Source organism: Myotis daubentonii, chromosome 10 (genome assembly GCF_963259705.1).
Source record: "Myotis daubentonii chromosome 10, mMyoDau2.1, whole genome shotgun sequence".
Lineage (NCBI taxonomy): Eukaryota > Metazoa > Chordata > Mammalia > Chiroptera > Vespertilionidae > Myotis > Myotis daubentonii.
This window is the reverse complement of record NC_081849.1, coordinates 76,638,168-76,661,972: the sequence shown is the minus strand read 5'-3', so window position 1 is coordinate 76,661,972 and position 23,805 is coordinate 76,638,168. Positions and strand designations below refer to the sequence as shown.

General features: G+C 38.1%; 1 protein-coding gene across 4 annotated transcripts in view; it reads right to left on the bottom strand.

The window, feature by feature from the left end:
* Nucleotides 1-23,805, bottom strand: part of SUGCT (succinyl-CoA:glutarate-CoA transferase) — a 576,570-nt gene that overhangs the window by 291,801 nt on the left and 260,964 nt on the right. The window lies entirely within an intron of this gene.

Sequence of the window (23,805 nt, the reverse complement as noted above, 5' to 3'; positions counted from 1 at the left end):
ATTATTTAAAACAGCTCTAACACCTTTTCTAAATTTCCTACATTGTGAAATGACAGCAGTGTCTCCCTTTCAACACTGCCTTCTAGTCAATGTAAAAAGAAATAAACCATCCCCACATGCTCATATTTGGTGTTTACTTTTCCATCAGTCATCTAAAATGGGATGCAGGAAAGGGGATGTGTCTGTCTCTGTTAGAGAGAGAAGAAAAGTGAAGGAAAGAAAATCTAATGCAACAAGAGAGTTGCCAGATTTGGAACTGATTGAAAGAGTTTTGTGTCACCAAACATTTTTCAAAGACCTATCAATCTGCAACTCTTTTTATAAACCAACCTGTAATGACTGGTGTTTCCACACATTTCCTTCACACACTTGCTTCTGAGTTTGGCAGTGCCTTTGATTTGAAAAAGAATTTCAAACTTTAGATGATCACAAAGAACCTTTGGCATCATGGAAAAGAATATTTAGATCAGAAAGACTTAAAGGAATGTAAGCTAGAGTTCCAAGTAGTTTAAACTTTCATTATAGAGATGCCGAAAGCCACACTGCTGTGCTTGCAAGTATGTTTATAAGTGATGCCATTTGTAACTCAGACTAATTAAGTGAGAATTTAAAAGGATGTGAGAAAGAAAAGCATGTATTAAAATTAAATGAAAATATAAACTGTATAGTATATCAAATACTAAGGTAGACCCAAACCAAATCATAATGATCCTATGCACATCCTCTGGCATCAAGGAAAAACCACCTTAGAAAAGCCAACAAATCCTTAAAATAACAGAAAAGTGCCAGCACTAACAACACTGGTATAATCAGTACTCCCTGGGAAAATTCAAAGAAAGTCGAGTAATGAAATTTGTCACCTGCTGACTGGTACAGCCGCTTCAGAAAACAAAGAGCACAGCAGACTACGGTTCAGAATGTACAGCCAGAAAAGAACAGAATGCCCAACTGCAAAGTAACTGACTCCTTTATGAATATAAATCTCAGTCCCCCTTCCCACCTGCAAACAGCGGATTCTCAAGAAGTTTGTCCCCCACCAGCCGCATCAGCATCATCTGGGAACTTGTCAGAGATACAAATTCCCAGGCCCCTCCTAAGACCAACCGAATAAGAAACCCTGGAGATGAGGTCCAGGAATCTGTTTTCATACACCTGAAAGGTTAACTCAAAGCACACGAAAGTCTGGTATCCACTGCCTGAAACATCACAGCATTATCAGGAAAAAGTAGTCTGTGAAACCTAATAGGAATAACAGTCAAGAATTATTGAGGGCTTACTATGAGCAAAGCACTCTTCATGACACATTACCTATACTTGCTCATTTAATCATTCTATGGCAACTCTATAACTACTACACCTGTGTAATTTGTTAGCTAGGCAGGGCACAGTGAAACTAAGTAACTAAAAATAGACAGTGCTATTATGAGAAGTGTTTCTTTTTTAAAAAAAATTATGACTTTTTGTCTTATTCTGATTCCCTATAATGATGCACCATTTTAGAGTGGCACCTTTACATTTTCATTTTTCAATTATAGTTTGCATTGTTTTGTTTCAGGTGCACAACACAGTGTTTAGACAATCATATATTTTAAAAGTGGTCCCCCTGATATTTCAAGTACCCACCGGGCACCCTACATAGGTATTAGAATATTATAGACTATATTCCCCATGTTGTACTTTATATCTCTATGACTATTTTGTGACTACCAATTTATACTTCTTAATCCCTTCACCTTTTTCAACTCCCTAATCCCCTAGCATCTGTCGGCCATCAGTATCTACGAGTCGTTTCTATTTTGTTTGTTTAATTTGCTCTTTATACTGCACATATAAGTGAAATCATATGGTATTTGTCTTTCTCTGTCTGACTTATTTCACTGAGCATAATACCCTCTAGGTGTATCCATGCTGTTGCAAATGGTAAGTTTTCATTCTTTTTTATGGCCGAGTAATAGAGAAGTATGAGTTTCTTGAATGTCTACCTACCAATAGTAACAGAGACATGAACACTAGGAGGCCTGAAAAGAGGATTTCCAAGTGCCCTTAAAGCAACTTTTACTGGTAAAAATTTTCATAAAATTTTGAAATTTCTCTTGAAAGATGAACAGGTCAAGGTCTAGTTTGTGTGTGTGTGTGCGTGTGTGTTTTCATGAATAACTCCTTGAATCATTTCCAGTCTAATATCCTTCATTATGGTCCACAATGGAAGCTGAACTGAGTCCAGCTAGCAAGATGCACTGGATAGTATTGGTGACAAGTAAGTAAGATGGTAGATATTGAAACCAAATTGTCAAGTCTGACCAGCACCAAACACCATCATTTTCATCCCTGCTCCCATCACCACAGCCTTATGCTATCAATGGATATTCATACTGCTAATGAACAAAGAATATAAAAGAATTCAAGATATAAATCAGGCCCTAACTGGTTTGGCTCAGTGGATGGAGTGTTGGCCTGCAGACTCAAGGATCCCAGGTTTGATTAAGGTCAAGGGCATGTACCTTGGTTGCAGGCACATACCAAGCGGGCGGTGTGCAGGAGGCAGCTGATCGATGTTTCTAGCACTCTATCCCTGTCCCTTTCTCTCTGTAAAAAATCAATAATAAAAATATATTTTTTAAAAAAAGATATAAATCAGGCTTGTGTCTAAGTGCATAAATGACAGCTAAAACCAGAAAAATAGATAGCAGCCTCTGTTTATTTCCCTATGTAGATCTATTACCTCTTTCCCAATTCAAGCCTGAAACCTTGATATCTTCTTGAGCATTCCTCTTTCTTCACCATCCCATCCAAGAAATCACCAAAGTAACATTACTTTGCTCAGAATTTTCTATATGTCACTTTCCACAACTTCCCCTGCTTTATCTCATGCCCTTACCTTCTCTCCTCATCCTAGGTTGCTGCAATGGTCTCTTAATCTCCTTCTCCCTTATGCTATATAATAAAAGGCTAACATGCAAATCAACCAAACTGTGGAATGACCGGTCGCTATGACGCACACTGACCTCCAGGGGGCAGATGCTCAACACAGGAGCTGTCCCCTGGTGGTCAGTGTGCTCCCACAGGGGGAGCACCTCTCAGCCAGAAGCCAAGCTCATGGCTGGCAAGCACAGCAGCGGTGGCAGGAGCCTCTCTCACCTCCACAGCAGTGCTAAGGATGTTTGCCTGCCACTTAGGCCCACTCCCAGTGGGGAGCAAGCCTAAGTCATCAGTCTGATATCCCCCGAGGGCTCCCAGACTGCAAGAGTGTGCAGGCTGGGCTGAGAGACCCCTATTCCCAAGTGCACGAATTTCATGCACCAGGCCTCTAGTATTTATCATAAAAACTGTTGTCAAATAAAACTGCTTTTATTATGATGCTTCCTTGCTCACAACCCTTCCTTATGGACAGGGTAAAGTCCAAACTCTGTAAACATAAACATCTTCATTGCCTGACTCCAGCTTTATCTTCCACTCTTTCTTTATGTGAATCCTAAAGTTCTATCAGTTTTATAGTCACTCTCCAAACCGTGTCCTGAATGTTCCAGCAGCTCTTCTACATCCCTCTCCACAGCTTGAGAAAAAAGACAACAGATGAAAAATGCAAGTGAGGATAGGCATTAAGGCGGAAAATAAATTAAAGCCTGCTTACTATCCAGGATTTAATTATAGATCAGTGCTTCCAAATTCATTATTTTGCCATGTTGAATTTACAACTGTTAGGAAACAATACTAAGTGTCTAAAAGTTTAACATCAGTCTTTGGTTAACCTATATAGCAGCATTTGGATTAAATATTAAGCTAGTGCTACTCCAGATGTCAGGAGTAAACATATTTATAAAGGAAGAGGGCTTCTGCTCCAGATGTGAAACTGACACCTCTTTTCCTCTTTCCATGAAACTGCCCCTGAATCCAGGGTTCCTGGGTTTGACCAAATCCATTGCTGAAGTAAGAGGGATTCCTAATTTGTCCTTAGGAAATGACCCCCCCACCTACCAAAACCACTCAACTGAATTCTTCGAATACAGCTATTAAAAAATGAACAAGAATGATCATTTAGGGGAAACCAACAGAATGATTAAAATGTTCCAAACAGAAGTAATCCCTAAGAAATAAGAATTTCTGAAAGAAATAAAACTTTTAAAAGGACTAGCCTATATAATAAAGAGCTAATATGCTAATTAGAACGACCATCCAGATGACATTCCAGACGAAGCCACAGGGCTGCAAGGGCCAAGACCCTTACACAAATTTTGTGCATCGGGCCTCTAGTAATTATAACAATTGACAAGTCCAAAGAAAATATTGCATTCTTTTAAAAAACACTGCTCAGAAGAAAGATGAGAAAGAGGAAGAGAAGGAAGGAGAGAAATAATTGTGTATTTTGGAAATTAAAAACACTGTGGCTAAAATAAACCAATAATAAGTAAATATTAAGATGGATATGGATAAAAATTCAATGAGTGACTTAGAAGATCATAAAAAATCTCCCAGTGTATAGTAAAAGTGGGGGGAAAAAAACAGGTCTTAGCAAATATACTAAAAAAGGAAAAAAACATACAGAATCAAGCATGTAGTGTAAGAAACAAAATTAGCATTCGTTATCAACAGTCTGACATCCAGTGAAACATTTAGAAAATTATTAAAATAAATATGAGTTTACTAAGCCAGATGAATAAAATATCAACATATAAAATCAGCAGTTATATTACATGCTAACAATAACAAATTAGAGGATGCACCCCATAAGGATTTCATTCAGAACTCAATAATACTCATATGATAACTTAGAATAAAGATGAAGTAAATGTGCCAAACATATTTTTAGAAAAACTGTCAATCTGTCAGTCTTGCCATGGACATAAAATAAGGCTTAAATCCTTACTTAAGAAACATCATGCTTCTGAAAGGGAAGATTCAATATCATAAAAGTGTAAATTTGCCCTCAAATTAATCTACAAATTACAGAAATCAGTCATATCACTCTAAAATCTATGTAAAATAGATTCATGAAATGAGCAACAACATTTTTTTAAAAAAGAAGAAAGTTTGGCCTAATGTACTATGCGACTGCAGTAATTAAAAGCCAGCAAAAACTAACCCAGGTATATGTGTACTGGACAGTAAGCAGAATAGAGAATCCACAAAAAGATACATGAAATATATTCTGATTATGGTTCTGTTACAAAGCAGCAGGAAAAGGAAGACTACAAAAATAAATGGCTTTGGGATAAAGCCATTTGGTTCAAAAACAAATTAAGGTATAGTCTTATAGACAAAAACTATTGAAATAATTAAGAGCTAAAAACAAAGCTATAAAAATGTCAAGGAAAAAACAAATATGACCAGTTTAATAACTTTAAAAGAGTAGCTCGTGTTATGCAAGACACAAAGCCCAGGCATCACAAATGAAAAAAAAAACACGATTTATTTGACTACATTAGAAACTAAAATGGTCTTTTTGCAAAAATAAATAAAGCAACAAAAAGTATAAATAAAGTTGAAAAATAAGCAGCATTGTAGAAAATAAGTTTACTGTTTATAACTACAAAAGGGATTATAATTCATAATATACAAAAGTAAAAATGTCTTAAAAGATAATAACAAAATAGGCAAAGGATTTTAACAGTTAAGACAAATAGACATCAGAAAGTCTCATTATTTGTTTTCTTTTTTCTTTTTAATCTAGGACATGAAAGTGCTCATTCTAGTGCTTATGAAATGCAAATGCCATCACTTTTAGGCAATTAGATTACTGAAAGCTGAAAAGACTGATAATATCTAGTATTAGTGATAATGTGGGAAAACAAGCATTCTCCATTCAGTTTTGACTAGAGTATAAATTAATACCTCCTTGAGAGGCATTTGGTAGTTTTTACAAAATATTAAGTGGTGCTGACCCAGCCAACCACAAGTAATACTTTAAGGAATTTATTCTAGAAATACTTGCACAAGTCAAGATAAAAATGAAGATGTTCATTGTCTTCCTATGCATATCAGTGAAACATTTCAAGTCACAATTGTAACATCTAAAGAAATTTGTTACTTCCACATAATATACATTCTATTTTAAAAAGAGTAATATATTAATACTGGCTCATTAAATGTAATAAATACACCATAGCAATGTAAGATGTCAATAATGGTGAAACTGGTGCCAGGTTCATGGGAACTCTGTGCTATCTTAATTTTTCTGTAAATGTAAAAATATTTATATTATTATTTTAAATTTTATTTTATTGTTGACAGTATTATAGATGTCTCCAAATTTTCTCCCAGTTTACCCTCCTCCTTCCAGCCCCTGCACCATGACAGGTCTTTACCACACTATTATCTGTGTCCATTGGTTATGCATATATGTATATGAGTTCTTTGGTTAATCTCTTCCCATCTCCCCCCCCCCCTCCCTTCTGAGATATGTCAGCCTGTTCCATGCCTCTGTACCTTTGGACCTATTTTGTTTATCAGTTTATTAAGTTTACTAGAGCTCCGGTGCATGAATTCGTGCACAGGTGGGGTCCCTCAGCCTGGCCAGTGATCAGGGTCGATCAGGGTCAATCAGGGCTGGCTGTCTCAGGGGAGGGACCACGGGAGGTTTCATGGCCATGGGAGGTTGGCTGTGGGAGCGCACTGACCATCAGGGGGAAGCTCCTGCATTGAGCGTCTGCCCCCTGGGAGTCAGTGTGCATCATAGTAACTGGTCGTTCAGTCCTTCGGTTGCTTAGGCAATTTTATATTTATAAGTTAGAGTCCACATATAAGTGAGATTATGTGATATCTGTCTTTCTCTGACTGCCTTATTTCACTCAACATAATACCCTCCAGGTCCATCCATGTTGTCACAAAGGATAAGAAAACCTTCCTTTTTACAGCTGCATTGTATTCCATTGTGTACTAGTAAATATACCACTGCTTTTTTATTCCTCATCTACTGATGGGCACTTGGGCTGTTTCTATTTCTTAGCTATTGTAAATAATGCTGCTATGAACATAGGGGTGCACATATTCTTTCTGATTGGTGTTTTAGAGTTCTTAGGATATATTCCTAGAAGTGGGATCACTGGGTCAAAGAATAGTTCTATATATTTTTTTTTTTTTAGTAAATTTCATATTGTTTTCCATAGTAACTACACTAATCTACATTCCCATCAGCAGTGTACTAGGGTTTCCTTTTCTCCACATCGTCACCAGCACTTGTTGTTTGTTGATTTATTGATGGTAGCCATTCTGACGGATGTGAGGTGATAGCTCTCTGATGATTAGTGATTGAGCATTTTTTTCATATGTCTCTTGGCCAACTGTATGTCTTCTATGGAGAAGTGCCTATTCAGTTCCTGTGCCATTTTTAAATTGGGTTATTTGTCTTTTTTGTTGAGCTGTATTAGTACTTAATATATTTTATAAATTAGCCCCTTATCAGATATGTCATTGGCAAATATGTTCTCCCATACAGTGGGATCCCTTTTCATTTTGATGATGATTTCTTTTGCTGTGCAGAAGCTTTTTAGTTTGATGCAGTCTCATTTGTTTATTTTTTCCTTTGTTTCTCTTGCCCAAGGAGATGTATTGGTGAAAATTCTAATATAAAAGATGTCTGAGATTTTGCTGCCTATGTTTTCTTCTAGGATTTTTATGATTTCCCGACTTACATTTAAGTATTTTATTCAACTTGAGCTTATCCTTGTGGGTGTTGTAAACGGTGATCTAGTATCATTTTTTTTTGCATGTACCTGTCCAATTTTCCCAATGCCATTTACTCAAGAGACTGTCTTTACTCCAGTGTATGATCTTGCCTACTTTGTCAAATATTAATTGGCCATGATGGTGTAGGTCGATTCTGTTCCAGTCCATTGATCTAAATGCCCATTCTTATGCCAGTACTAGGCTGTCTTGATTACAATTGCTTTGTTAGTATAGTTTGATATCTGGTATTTTGATACCTACAACTTTGTTCTTCTTTCTTAAGATTAATATAGCTATTCAAGGTCTTTTTTGATTCCATACAAATTTTTGGAATATTTGTTCTAGATCTGTGAAATATGCCATTGATGTTTTAATAGGAATTGTATTGAATCTATAGATTGCTTTAGGTAATATGGACATCTTAATGATGTTTAATTTTTCCAATCCATAAACATGATATATTCTTCCATTTGTTTGTATCTTCCTCTATTTCTTTTTTCAATGTCTTGTCATTTTTTGTTGATGTTTTGTAAAATTTTTCATTGATTTTTTTTTTAAAGAAAGAAGGGAGGGGAGAGAAAGAGAGAGAAAGAGAAACATCGATGTGAGAGCAAAACATTAATCAGAACCAGCAACCTTTTGGTGGATGGGACAATGCTCAACCAACTTTACCACACTGGTGAGGACAATGTCCTGTAGCTTTCTGAGTACAGGTGTTTTTACCTCCTTGGGTAACTATTCCAAGATATCTTATTTTTTTGTTGTTGCAATGGTAAATGGAATGGAATCTTTAGTTTCTGTTTCTGAGAGTTCATTATTTGTATATAAAAATGCCATCAATTTCTGCTACTTTGCTGAATTCATTTAACAATTCTTTAAAAATACATATTTAGTTAATTAAAATTTAAAAATAATCCTATATAATAAAAGCCCTAAGGGTGAAATGACCATAACGACCACCAGGGGCCAGCAGCTCAACCTAGGACAGTGATGGCGAACCTTTTGAGCTCGGCGTGTCAGCATTTTGAAAAACCCTAACTTAACTCTGGTGCCGTGTCACATATAGAAATTTTTTGATATTTGCAACCATAGTAAAACAAAGACTTATATTTTTGATATTTGTTTTATATATTTAAATGCCATTTAACAAAGACAAACCAACCAAAAAAATGAGTTCGCGTGTCACTTCTGACATGCATGCCATAGGTTCGCCATCACTGACCTGGGGGGGGGGGGGCGCAGTGAGGCCAGGAGGAGCATGCTATGACTCAGGGATCCCAGGAACCACAAACCCAGAGCTTGCTTTCCAATAAAAATAAATAAATTGGGGGAAAAAAATAAACAGCCGACACTACCACCCTGGGAAGAACGGCTCTAGAAGGGAAAGGCCTCCCCAGGCCCCACCTGGCCTGGCTGACATGCTGCAGGCTCGCAGGGACTCAGGCAAGCGGTGGATGGCAGCTGCTACTTCTGCGAGGGCTGGACCGAGGCTCAGGAAGCCGTGGTGGCTGGCAGTGGCAGCAGCAGCGGAGTGATGGGTCGTCGCCTTCCCCTGATCAGCCAGTCGCCTCCCACCATGGAAGGAGGCCAGACTGCGGCTCTAAGGGCCTAAGCTGTCAGTAAGACATCCCCTGAGGGCTCCTGCACTGTGAGAGGGGGCAGGCTGAGCTGAGGGACACCCCCACCCAGTGCATGAATTTTTGTGCACTAGGCCTCTAGTATAACATAATCCTATATAATAAAGAGCTAATATGCAAATGTCATCACACCCTCATGCTGGAGCCGGGGGACCTGAGGCCACGCCCCCCACCTGGCACCAGGCTGGGGAACCTGAGGCTGCACCCCCCGCCCAGTGGGGGTTGATGGGGGTGAGACCAGCCGAGTCTGGGTCTCACGCAATTTCGAGGCACGTGCAGATGGGTGGGGACTTGACTCTGGGTCCCATGTCATACCCCAGACTCTGACAGGAGGGAGATTTTCATATACATTTTATTAATTTTCTTTTGTCTCTGACACTTCTATTATAGAGAAAGGGCAAATAGCAATATTAAAATATTTCCTCTAATTCCCTTTTAATATGCACGAATTTCGTGCACCAGGCCACTAGTATATAAATAATAAGTAATGAATGATCGTAAAATAGCTAAAGTGATTCTTTTTTTTTTTTCTTTTTTTTTTTTATTGCTTAAAGTATTACAAAGGGTATTACATATGTATCCATTTTATCCCCCCGCCCTAGACAGTCCCCTAGCCTCCCCTATCACCCAGTGTCTTATGTCCATTGGTTATGCTTATATGCATGCATACAAGTCCTTTAGTTGCTCTCTTACCCCCCTACCTCCTGCCCCCCAACCCTCCCCGGCCTTCCCACTGCAGTTTGACAATCTGTTTGAGGCAGCTCTGCCTCTGTATCTATTATTGTTCAAAAGTTTATAATGGTCTCTATTGTCCATGAATGAGTGAGATCATGTGGTATTTTTCCTTTATTGACTGGCTTATTTCACTTAGCATAATGCTCTCCAGTTCCATCCATGACGTTGCAAATGGTAAGAGTTCCTTCCTTTTTACAGCAGCATAGTATTCCATCATGTAGATGTACCACAGTTTTCTAATCCATTCATCTACTGATGGGCACTTAGGCTGTTTCCAGATCTTAGCTATGGTGAATTTTGCTGCTATGAACATAGGGGTGCATATATCCTTTCTGATTGGTGTTTCTGGTTTCTTGGGATATATTCCTAGAAGTGGGATCACAGGGTCAAATGGGAGTTCCATTTTCAGTTTTTTAAGGAAACTCCATACTGTCTTCCATAGTGGCTGCACCAGTCTGCATTCCCACCAGCAGTGCACAAGTGTTCCTTTTTCTCCACATCCTCTCCAGCACTTGTCGTTTGTTGATTTGTTGATGATAGCCAGTCTGACAGGTGTGAGATGGTACCTCATTGCTGTTTTGATTTGCATCTCTCGGATGATTAGTGACTTTGAGCATGTTTTCATATGTCTCTTGGCTTTCTGAATGTCCTCTTTTGAAAGGTGTCTATTTAGGTCCTTTGCCCATTTTTTGATTGGATTGTTTATCTTCCTTTTGTTAAGTTGTATGAGTTCCCTATAAATTTTGGAGATTAGGCCCTTATCAGATATGTCATTGGCAAATATGTTTTCCCACACAGTGGGTTTTCTTGTTGTTTTGTTGATGGTTTCTTTTGCTGTGCAGAAGCTTTTTATTTTGATGTAGTCCCATTTGTTCATTTTTTCTTTAGTTTCAAGTGCCCTAGGAGCTGTATCAGTGAAGAAATTGCTTCGGCATATGTCTGAGATTTTCTTGCCTTTGGATTCTTCTAGAATTTTTATGGTTTCCTGTCGTACATTTAAGTCCTTTATCCATTTTGAGTTTATTTTTGTGTATGGTGTAAGTTGGTGGTCTAGTTTCATTTTCTTGCATATATCTGTCCAATTTTCCCAACACCATTTATTGAAGAGACTATCTTGGCTCCATTGTATGTTCTTGCCTCCTTTGTCAAATATTAATTGAGCATATTGGTTCGGGCCGATTTCTGGGCTCTCTATTCTATTCCATTGATCTATATGCCTATTCTTGTGCCAGTACCAGGCAGTTTTGAGAACAGTGGCTTTGTAATACAACTTGATATCTGGTATTGAGATCCCACCTACTTTGTTCTTTTTCAGGATTGCTGCAGCTATTCGGGGTCTTTTTTTATTCCAGATGAATTTTTGGAAAGTTCGTTCTAGATCTCTGAAGTATGCTGTTGGTACTTTAATGGGAAGTGCGTTGAATTTATAGATTGTTTTGGGTAGTATGGACATTTTGATGATGTTGATTCTACCAATCCATGAACACAGTATGTTCTTCCATCTGTTTATGTCTTCCTCTATGTCTTTTTTCAACGTCCTGTAGTTTTCTGAGTAGAGGTCTTTTACCTCTTTAGTTAAGTTTATTCCTAGGTAGCTTAGTTTTTTTGGTGCAATGGTAAACGGGATTGTTTTTATAATCTCTCTTTCTGAAAGTTCACTATTGGTGTATAGAAATGCCTCAGATTTCTTGGGGTTAATTTTGTATCCTGCTACATTGCCAAATTCATGTATTAAGTCTAGTAGCTTTTTGATGGAATCTCTAGGGTTTTGTATGTATAATATCATGTCGTCTGCAAATAAGGACAGTTTTACTTCCTCTTTTCCAATTTGGATGCCTTTTATTTCTTCTTCTTGCCGAATTGCAATGGCTAACACTTCCAGTACTATGTTGAACAGGAGTGGTGAGAGGGGGCATCCCTGTCTTGTTCCTGTTCTTAGGGGAAATGGTGTTAGTTTTTGTCCGTTGAGTATGATGTTGGCTGTGGGCCTATCATATATGGCTTTTATTATGTTGAGGTATGATCCTTCTACTCCCACCTTGCTGAGAGTTTTTATCAAAAATGGGTGTTGAATTTTGTCAAATGCTTTTTCTGCATCAATTGATATGACCATGTGGTTTTTTTCTTTCAATTTGTTTATGTGATGTATCACGTTTATTGATTTGCGGATATTGTACCATCCTTGCATCCCTGGGATAAATCCTACTTGGTCATGGTGTATGATCTTTCTGATGTACTGCTGGATCCGATTTGCTAAGATTTTGTTGAGGATTTTGGCATCTATGTTCATGAGGGATATTGGCCTGTAATTCTCTTTCATTGTGTTGTCTTTACCTGGTTTTGGTATTAGGGTGATGCTGGCTTCATAGAATGAGCTTGGAAGTGTTCCTTCCTCTTGAATTTTTTGTAGTAGTCTGAGGAGGATAGGTTTTAGTTCTTCCTTGAATGTTTGGTAAAACTCCCCTGTGAAGCCGTCTGGTCCTGGGCTTTTGTTTGATGGAAGCTTTTTGATGACTGCTTCAATTTCTTCCATAGTTATTGGCCTGTTGAGATTTTTAGATTCTTCCTGATTGAGTTTTGGAATGCTGTATTTTTCTAGGAATTTGTCCATTTCCTCCAGGTTGTCTAGTTTGTTGGAGTAAAGCTGTCCATAGTATTTTTTAACAATCATTTGTATTTCTGTGGGGTCTGTTGTTATTTCGCCTCTATCGTTTCTGATTTTATTTATTTGGGTCCTCTCTCTCTGCTTCTTGGTGAGTCTGGCTAGAGGTTTATCAATCTTGTTTATCCTTTCAAAGAACCAGCTCTTGGTTTCATTGATTTTCTGTATTGTTTTTTTGGTCTCTATGTCATTTATTTCTGCTCTAATCTTTATTATCTCCTTCCTTCTGCTCACTCTGGGGTTTTCTTGTTGCTCTCTTTCTAATTCTTTGAGTTGTAGAGTTAGATGATTTACTACCATTTTTTCTTGTTTTTTGAGATAGGCCTGTAGAGCTATAAACTTCCCTCTCAGGACTGCTTTCAATGTGTCCCATAGGTTTTGGATTGTTGTGTTTTCATTGTCATTAGTTTCCAGGATGTTTTTAATTTCTTCTTTGATCTCATTGGTAACCCAATCAATATTTAATAGCATGCTATTCAGCTTCCAGGTGTTTGAGTATTTTGGGTTGTTTTTATTGTAGTTTATTTCTAATATTATGCCATCGTGGTCTGCGAAGACGCTTTTTATGATTTCAATCTTCTTGAATTTGGGGATACTTTGCTTGTGACCCAGTATGTGGTCTATTTTTGAATATGTCCCATGAGCACCTGAGAAGAACGTATATTCTCTGGCTTTGGGGTGAAGTGTTCTGAAGATGTCTATTAAGTCCATCTGATCTAGTGAGTCATTTAGGATTGCTGTATCTTTGCTGATTGTTTGTCTATAGGACTTATCCAGTGCTGTCAATGGTGTATTAAAGTCCCCTACTATGATTGTATTGTTGTCGATCTCTCCTTTGATATTTTCCAGGAGTTTTTTTATGAATTTGGGTGCTCCTACATTGGGTGCGTATATGTTTACCAGGGTTATATCTTCTTGTTGTATTGATCCCTTTAGTATTATGAAGTGGCCTTCCTTATCTCTTGTTAAGGCCTTCACTTTGAGGTCTATTTTGTCCGATATAAGTATTGCTACCCCAGCTTTCTTTTCCTTTCCATTTGCCTGAAAGATATTTTTCCATCCTTTCACTTTCAGTCTGTGTGAGTCCCTTCTAATGAGGTGGGTTTCTTGTAGACAGCAGATGTATGGGTCATGTTTTTTATCCATTCAGCCACTCGATGTCTTTTGGTTGGAGCATTTAGTCCGTTTACGTTTAAAGTTATTATTGAAAGGTACTTGTTTGTAGCCATTTCTTTTTTTGTGTGGCTGTTTTCCTTCTGAGCTTTTTATTTCTTATTTTTATACCAGTCCCTTTAGCATTCCTTGCATTGCTGGCTTGGTGTTGACAAACTCCCTTAGTCTTTTTTTGTCTGTGAAGCTTCTTATTTCCCCTTCAAGTTTGAATGATAGCCTTGCTGGATAGAGTATTCTTGGATTCAGTCCTTTGCTTTGCATCACTTTGTAAATTTCAGTCCATTCTTTTCTGGCCTGATGTGTTTCTGTTGAGAAGTCATTTGACAATCTAATGGGAGATCCCTTGTATGTAACTTTCCGTCTCTCTCTTGCAGCCTGTAAGATTCTCTCTTTGTCCTGAACATTTGCCATGGTGATTATGATGTGTCTTGGTGTGGGTCTTTTCGGGTTCACCTTGTTTGGGACTCTCTGGGCTTGTGTGATTTTTTTCTTCCCCACCTCAGGAAAGTTTTCTGATATTATTTCTTCGAGTAGGTTTTCTAATCCTTGTTGATCCTTCTGTTGTTCTGGTACTCCTATTATTCGTATGTTGTTTCGTTTCATGTTGTCCCAAAGCTCCCTTAGGCTCTCCTCCTGTCTTTTAATTTTTTTCTCCAATTGCAGTACATTTTGGGTGTGTTTTGCTTCCTTGTCTTCTAATTCACTTATTCGGTCCTCCGCTTCTCCTAATCTACTGTTGATACTTTCAATGGAGTTTTTCATTGCAGCTATATCACTCTTCATTTCTTCTTGGGTCTTACTTAGGTTGTTGATTTTTTCATCTGTTTCTTCTAGCTTCTTCCATATGTTATCGATTTTTTCATCTGTTTCTTCTAGCTTCTTCCATATGTTATCGATTTTTTCATCTGTTTCTTCTTGCTTCTTGAAGAGGTTGTCGATTTTTTCCTCCATCCGGTTTATGCACTCTAGGATCCTTATTCTGAATTCTTTATCTGTCATGTTGCATGCCTCTGTATTACTTAGCTGCTTTTCTGGAGAGTCCTCCTTCTCTTTCCTTTGGGGGTTTCTTTGTCTACCCATGTTTGATCTCACTGACATATCTAGACGTTGAGTTGTTCAGTGGTTGCTCCCTTGGTGGCAGTGACTCCTTGGTCTGTGGTTGCTCTTTGGGCGGTTGTGGTAGCAGCTGCTCTTCAGTTGGCAGCAGCTCCTCTGGTGGGTGCTGTTCACAGCTGTGGTGGCTCTTCCGGCTGGTGGGGCGAGGTTTCACGTACAGCTGCTGTTCCTCAGCAGAGGATGAGGTGCTCAGGAGGTTGCTGTTGCTTGGATCTGCTGCGTTGATTTAAAGGCACAAAATACAACACAACAAGGCACCACGTACCAGGCACTATACACAAATATATTCACAATATTAATAACCCCAATTAAAGGTGACCACCTGAATTAAGAGAATTAGGGGATAAGGAAGAAGGAAGAGAAAAAGATAAAAGAGAAAAAGGAAAAGAAAAGTAGGGACCAAAAAAAGGGAGTGCCAAAATGAAATTGGGAAAAAGGAAGGGGGAAAATAAAAGCGAAAAAAGAAAAAAAAAAAAAAGAGTGAAAAGAGAGAATGAAGTGGAAGAGGGAAGAGACTTTTTATATGAGGAGAATACTCCTATAGAACAGCCATTAATCCCAACATATTCCAGCAACAGATCCCTGGATATGAATGCAAACTAGAAACAACCAATAATATAACGATGAAAATAGAATGGTGAACACTAATCCCAAAATAAAATAAAGAAAAAAAAATAAAATGGCACTTTAAAAAATGGTAAAATGGTAGCAGTAATAATACTGGTTAAAAATAAGAAGGTAGTAATTAAAAGGGTAAAATCAGGTGATGGAAAAAGAAGAAAAGAAAGAAAAAAAAAAGAACAGAAAAAAAAAAGAATGAAAAAAAAAAATTGGTTTCTTAGTTAAAAAGTGAAAAAAGAAAAAAAAAATTGCAGTAGTGAAGGTCCTTCGTTTCTTCTATTCTTCAGTGTGGCTCGCCTTAGACCTTCCAGGTATTCAGGAGAGTGTTGAGTTTCCCTGCGATATACTGTTCCTCTGTGTTGTAAACCACAGTCCTTATTTTAAAGCATGCCGCATTTATTTCCCAGACTGCCTTATTTTGTGTTTAGCAAAGAGTCAGTTTGTGGGTCAGCCTCTGGGTGGCAGTGTTCTGGGGTTGGCCTCTGAGGCTATAGGGCCTCTCTGTCCAGTGGAAGTTCACTGCCCAGGGCTGACTGCGTAATAGTTAGTTACCAGCGCTATGTTGTTGCTGGGCTTGAAAATCCCCCTATAGGCCAGACCCTGTTAACTCCCAGGGACTGATCAGGTTATCTTAATCCTTGATCTCCTACAGGGTGGAATCTGGGTGTGGCTGTGCTCCTTGCCTGGGGGCTGGGGGGAGGAGACTCCCTTTCAGGAGCGGGTGGCTGCCCCAGTCCCGGGCTCTGGGGTGTCTCAGCACTCAATTCACTACCACCTCTCCCGGCTCCCCCTCTTTCCCCAGTCTCTCCCCAGATTCCACTCCTCAGCACACTCTCCCTCTCTTCAGCACAGGTGAGTGTCTGTATCCGAGATGTCCCATGAACAGGATTCAGTGAAAACAAACAAACAAATGCTGGCCGCGGAAACGGGGAAGGCTTGGTTTCTGTAAGCTTCTTCTCTTACCAGGACTGCATGGTCAGGTCAGCTCTTCAGGCTGCCCCCTTTAGGCTCAGTCCTCCGTGATCACAGAACCCAGCTCTCAATTTCCCTGGCGGCGCCAGGAATCACGCGGTTCTCCTTTCCCCCCGTCAGGGGCTGTGCCTGTCCCAAGGGACGCGGCTGTCTGCCACGCGGTCTCCCTCTGACTCTCTGGGCTCAGAGGTCTGGCAAACTTTCCTGCCCAAATCCCTGGTTTTTTTTTTTTTTTTTTACCTTACCAGGGGAGTTCTGCTCTTCCCGGCTGTAAACCCTCTCACCAGCTGAGCAATTTCGCCAATTCGGTGTGAGTGTTACTAGCTACAGCTGCTCGCTCCATTTGCTCCGGGACACGACCTGGGACACGTCTGCCTATATCGCCGCCATCTTCCAAAGGACTCGCTAAAGTGATTCTTTAAAAATAATGCTAACCATGGCATTGCCTACCATTGCACAACACCCTTAACCATTGCATAATAAATACTTTCATGGAAATTTTTTGGGTATAACTTTATTGTGTCCATTGAGTCAAAAAGATTTGTTCTCCACCATAGGTCAGTGCAATAGGCAGACTAATAACCCCTCAAAGATATCCACATCCCAACCACAGAACCTGTGAATGTACTTTACATTGCAATAGTCACTTTCCAAGTGTGATTAAGCCAAGAAGTTTGAGAGGGGAAGATTTTCCTGAACCATGTGAGTGGGCCCAATGTAATCATAAGGGTCCATATGAGAGAAAAAGAAAGGCAACATAATCATTTCCAAAGTGACATACTGAAAGAAAGACTCAACTAACCAGAACTGGCTTTAAAGAGAGAAGCTGGCCATAAGGCAAGGACTATCAGTTTCTAGAACAGTGATGGCGAACCTATGACATGCGAACTCATTTTTTTTTGTTGATTTTTCTTTGTTAAATGGCATTTAAATATATAAAATAAATATCAGAAACATAAGTCTTTGTTTTACTATGGTTGCAAATATCAAAAAATTTCAATATGTGACACGGCACCAGAGTTAAGTTAGGGTTTTTCAAAATGCTGACACACCGAGATCAAAAGGTTCACCATCACTGTTCTAGAAGCTGAAAAAGGCAAAGAAATGTATTTTCCCCTAGAGCTTCTAATAGGAAACATATTTAATTTAGCCCAGGGAAACCAATTTTAGATTTCAGATCTACAGAATCATAGGATAATAAATTTGCATTATTTAAACTATTCTGTAGAAAAATGTTTTAGCAATTATAGACAACTAATATAATCAGATAATATATTAGGTTATAAAAATACTAAGATATCCTCTTGCCTTTAAGTTCATAGTGCTTAAAATGAGAAAATAGATACATACAATTCTTGAAATCAATATTAATTGTCAATAAAATAGATATTAAATAGATATTCTGAGTCTTGGCTTTCAGTAAAGATGGCAGCGCAAGTAAATGTGGTACATCCTCCCACAACCACATCAAAATGTCAACTACACTACAAAACAACCATCGTTCATACCTGCCTAAAATATAGCTGAACAGAAGTCCTACTACTAAGGATATAAAAGGGAACCCACACCCAAACTGATGGGAGGGGTGGATACACAGAAAGGGCTGGTACCAGGCCCACGCTTGGCAGATAAAAATCAGGAGTGATATCTCTGGGCTGTGGAGATCACCCTGAGGAGCCAAGGATCCCGGACCCACAGCACACCACCCAGTGGGTAGTTCCAGTGCCAGGGAGAGGATAAGAGAGAGAAAGTCCTTGAGATGAGATGCTTAAATTAGTAATTTAATCAGTACTTCTCGATCTTAAAGACTCAGCAACAATAAATTCACACATGCCCCATGTAAACGTGGAACAAGTGAAAGCGTTTTGTTTCTATCCTGACCACCTCCAGTTTTACTTTTATCATATTTTCTATAATCTTTCACCTATATTCTTCAGTACATGACAATTCGAGGTACTTTAAATCCTTTAGTGACTCTTGCAACAAAATTATTTCCTTTGGAGTGGCATCTTGTTTTAGAAGCAAAATTTTAGAAATTATACCTGCCAATCTGTATGAAAATGTGTCCCTTTTTAACTTCCCTGTCCTTTCTCCTGCATCTAAATTGCAGCAGTAAACACCTTCTTTGGGGACTCTGCAATGGCAGGTGCGTGTCCTACTAAATTATAAGAGAAAAATGAGCTGAGTTAAATCATCTGGGATACTGTGCCCACACCAGAAGCATTACAGCAGCGAGAGCTGAGATGGAGTGGCAAATTCCTCTTCTCAAATTTGGTTTGTCCAGGCAAATAGTTCATTCTGCTCTTCCTCCTACTCAGCAAATAACCTAAAAGAGTCCCAGTTGTTTAAGTTTTGTAACATTTTCTTTAAAATATAATGGGCAATATTTTACCAAATTCCTTTTGTACCCATTATTTCCTTTAACCTCATGATAACTTCAGAAATCAGTAACAGCATTTCACAACTCACGAAGCTGAGGTACATAGGGGTAGATGTACTAAAAATTACAGGACTGAAATGCAGATGTTCTCACCCACATTTCCTCTGAACTATAAAAGTCCCTAGAAAGCTTAATAGCCACAAGAATTTTTTCAATCTGTCTCATTTTTAACCTTTCTAATTATATTCAATGCTATATGTTGAACATCATGGATATTTTAATATTATAAAGATATTGTAAATATTTTATATTTTAGTATTTTGTTTCTATACCACATGTCTAGGAAACTTGCTAAATATGAATTGGGTGTCAACCCTTACTTTGACTTTTATATTTTCTTCTTGTTCAACAGAAAAATTCCATATTATCTCTTTTTTATTTTTCCTTCTGTCTGTAATAATTAAGCCACTTTCCCTTTGTTTATCTCATAGTATTCCACTTTAAAATTAGAAGCTATTCAGCTTCCTCTATTTAAGACTAGTCCAAATTCCAAAGCATCATATAGAATAACAGAGTCACATGCTATTGATGACTTGTCATTTACTCAATACCGAGAATAAATGAGTGGTTGAATGAGTTTTTCAACAAAGTTGAAGTTTATTGGACACTTTTATAAATTATCCTAATTCACAGAATGTCATGGCAATGTTGGTTCCCCTTCTAGAAGGAAAATCCTCTTGAATTATTAAGCAAATATAAGCTTTGTTTGTTTGCTATAAGCTAATAAAACGTATCAATAGCCTGTCTTATCTTTTATGAATTGACCCCATTACAATACTTTTTAAAATCTACTTACTCTTCTGTCCATTTATTTTATAGATTTAATTCAGACATATGCTGTCAGGATTTTCTAAACCTATTCCTATTCTCTTTTTCTTATTTTATTTGTTTTCTTTATTGCTTAAGGTATTACATATGTGTCCTTAAAGCCCCATTGCCTACCACCACCACCCCCACTCAAGCCCTCAACCCCTGTTGTCTGTGTCCATTGGTTAGGCTTATATGCATGCATACAAGTCCTTTGGTTGATCTCTCCCCCTTACCCACATCCTCCCCTACCCTCCCTCAGGTCTGATCGATGCTTCTCTGTCTCTGGATCTGTTTTTATTCATCAGTTTATGTTGCTCATTATATTCCATAAATGAGTGAGATCATGTGATATTTATCTTTCTCTGACTGGCTTATTTCGCTTAGCATAATGCTCTCCCCTATTCCTATTCTTAGCTCAAAGAATTTTTTACATCTATTATAGCATCTAGCAACATCTCTTTTACAGTGTTGTTTCATTGCATTTTAAATTATTTATTTTTTAAATAATTTAAGACATAGAGAAGAGTTGAAAAATAGTTACAAAGAGTTTCTATGCACTCTTTACCTATTTCCCCTAATCCTAACCTGTTATGTAACCATGGTACAATTGTCAAAACTAAGAATGTAATATTAGTACAATGCTATTAACTAAACCATAGACTTTACTTGGATTTCACCAACTTTTCCACTAATATCCTTTTTCTATACCTGGATCTAATTCAGGATTACTGAAGAACAAGAAGAATTATTATTATATTATTATATATAATGATCCAAAATTACAACTCAAGTAACATAAATATCCATTTGTTCATACTGATATAACAAATGATTAAACAAATAATTGGGGTTAAGGGATAAGTCTTTTTTACAGAAGTATTAAAAAATGTAGAAGGAATGAAATAAGTAGAAAATTACCATAGACTATCACAGTAGTAATTGCTGTAGACAAAATCCACTAGTGAAGACTTAAACTAGTGGGTGAATGTTTAATGAAAATAGGATATTTGTAATATAGGGCCATCTTCCATGTAATGTAGTTTGAGAATTCCTAACCAAAATTCATTTGAAAAACAAGTTTACCAACTAGAATACATTATTTCTGTGTACTAATTTGTGTCTTTAGCTTACAGTAGCCAATAAAAATAAACATTACCAAAAGTTAGGTCAGTTCCTTTCTTACCTATTCTTTTCAGTATAGTATGCCATTCATTTGTCACAGATAGTACCTTGGGGTTTCTTGACATCTTGGATGATTTTTTCTTAATTTACATATTCTTTACAGTTGTATGGGTTTTGACAAATGCATTAAGTTCTCTATTCACTGCCACAGTATCATACAGAACAGGTTAATCACCCCCAAAATTCTCTTGTGCTGCCCCTTTATATTCAATCTCTACCCACACTCTTAAACACTATCAACTACTCATCTGTCTCTAACTATAGTTCTGCATCTACTGGAATATTATACAATTATATATTTATGTAATTAAATTATGTAATGTGCAGCCTTTTTTCCCTGATTTATTTCACATAGTAAAATGCAGTTAAAATTTACCTAGTGTGTATGGAGGGGAGGGGCTGGTCGGAAGGGTGTTCCAAGAGGTATTTGGAGACTTCCAGAATGATAACATGAGGAGCTCCACAAATCCAGTCCTTGGTGAAACAACCATTGCTGGCGAAAATTATTATTAAAAACAACCATTTAAAGTTTCTTTAAGTTATCCTCAAGGCATACAGCAAAGGAATAAATACTTAATAAATCTCAAAAAGAACATCAAAAGTCTGTGGCCCTTGAGCCACAACCCACTCCCTCCACAAACCCCCTCCTTTCAGCGCCTCTGAGATCAGCAGGATAGAAGCCCTATTCCAAGTGGGTACATCCAAGTACACAGAGCTCCCAATCCACCCAGCTCCCAGCCAAGCACTAAAGTATATCTCCAGAAGGTGCAGGTCCACGGCATATCTCATTTCTGCCCCAGTCTCAGCTCACTATTGCAGAGTCTCTATTTCAGGAAAGAACTATTAGAGGGCTGTCTCCTTCCACACAACTCCAACTCACAGAACAGAGGCACTACCCAGGTAGGATAGGCCAAAAATATTGAGATCCCAGTTACTTTTGTCCCAGCTTGCTCATAGAACAGAGGTCCTATACTAGGAAAGGCAAAACACAAAGGTCTGCCTGGCTGGGGTAGCTCAGTGGTTGAGCATCAACCTGTGAACCAGGAGGCCATGGTTGGATTCCCAGCTGGGACACACTCCCGGGTTGTGGGCTCAATCCCCAGTGTAGAGTGTGCAGGAGGCAGCTGACCAATGATTCTCTTTCATCATTGATGTTTCTATCCCTCTCTTCCTTCCTCTCTCTGAAATCAATAAAGATTTTTTAAAAAAAAAAAAAACACGTATTAAAAACACAAAGGCCAGAAGCAACCCCTCCCCCCAGTGCCTTGCTCAGAAAGCAGGGGTGTCACTCTGAGAGAAGTCACTGCTGTCCCTGCCGACAGCTCCAGAGCAGTCCCTCAGAGATGGAGCCCAGAGAGAAAAAGAGAAAATAATAACAGAAATTTCAAGAGTTACCCTCAAAGGAACTGACTATATTTGGAAAGAGTATGAAGAAGATCATGACTAAGGATGCTCTCAAAAGCAATGGAGATTTGGAAACTTTCTGGTGGCAATTAATAAAAAAGCAAAAAAAAAATTTTAAAAAGTAAACTGGATGCTCAGGGGAAAGACAGTTAAGTAGGCCCCTTTCCCGTCCTGGTTTCAGAATAAACCACAAAGACTGGCCTTAAAATCTATCCCTGCAAAGCGGGACCAATGTCGTCATTCAAACTGTGGAGCTATTTATGTTAAAAATAAATAAATAAATAAATAAATAAATAAATAAATAAATAAATAAACAAACAAACAAACAAACAAACAAACAAATAAAAATAATCTGTCAACTAATGGAAACTAACAACAGGATGTTATACCAACAGAGGCAGACAATTTGACAGAGAGATTAAGAAAATTAAGAGTCTGCTAAAACCAAGGTAGTCCTAAAATGACTCTACACATGTCTGAAGCTACACCCTCTGTATGGATACATTAGATGCTTCAACCCGTGAATGTATTGGTAGGGGCTGCAGAGAGAGTGATACTTCACTAAATCCTTCCAAGTATAAAATTAACCAAAAGAAACACAATATTTGTACACCGAAAACTACAAAATAGTTTTGAAATAAAGAAGAGTAAATAAGTGGAAAGACATAACCTCCTCATGAATCAAGAGATGGGATCAAATTAATGGTTGCTACGGATTAGGAATGGGGTAGTGGTAGATGTGACGACAAGGAGTGGCGTAAGGAGGATAGATCTTTGTGGTTATGGAACAGTTCTGCATCTTGATTGTGGTTGTGGTAACATGAATCTATACATTGGTGTAACACAATGGGATAGAACTATATATACACATTGTACCAATATCAGATTCCTGGTTTTGTTATTATACGATTTTATGTAAGATGCAATCACTGAAGAAAACTGAGTGAGGAATTCATAGGTCCTCTCTGTACCATCTTTGTAACTAATTGTTAATCTAATAATTTCAGCATAAAAAGCTCTAAAATATTACTGGTGGTATATGTTGATAATAGGTGAGGCTATGCATGTGTAGGGGTTATGGGCATATGGGAACTCTTTGTACCTTGTTGATTTTGCTGTGAACCTAAAATTGCTCCAAAAAAGAAAATCTTTCTGGGGGGAAAAAGTTGATACTCTACGTAGGTTGACATTACCTTTAGACTAGGCTTCACAGTACCAAAATGGAGCCACCACAGCTCAGCTTGTTGTCTGAGACCTGAAGATTCAGAATTCACTCATAGTCTATTTCACGAGTGCCAGCTGTGTTCAGAATGGTGTCTTAGGGACTGGAGAGAAAGAATCACAGTACTTGGTTGGCTCGAAGCAAATATGAGATTAATTAATAATCACAG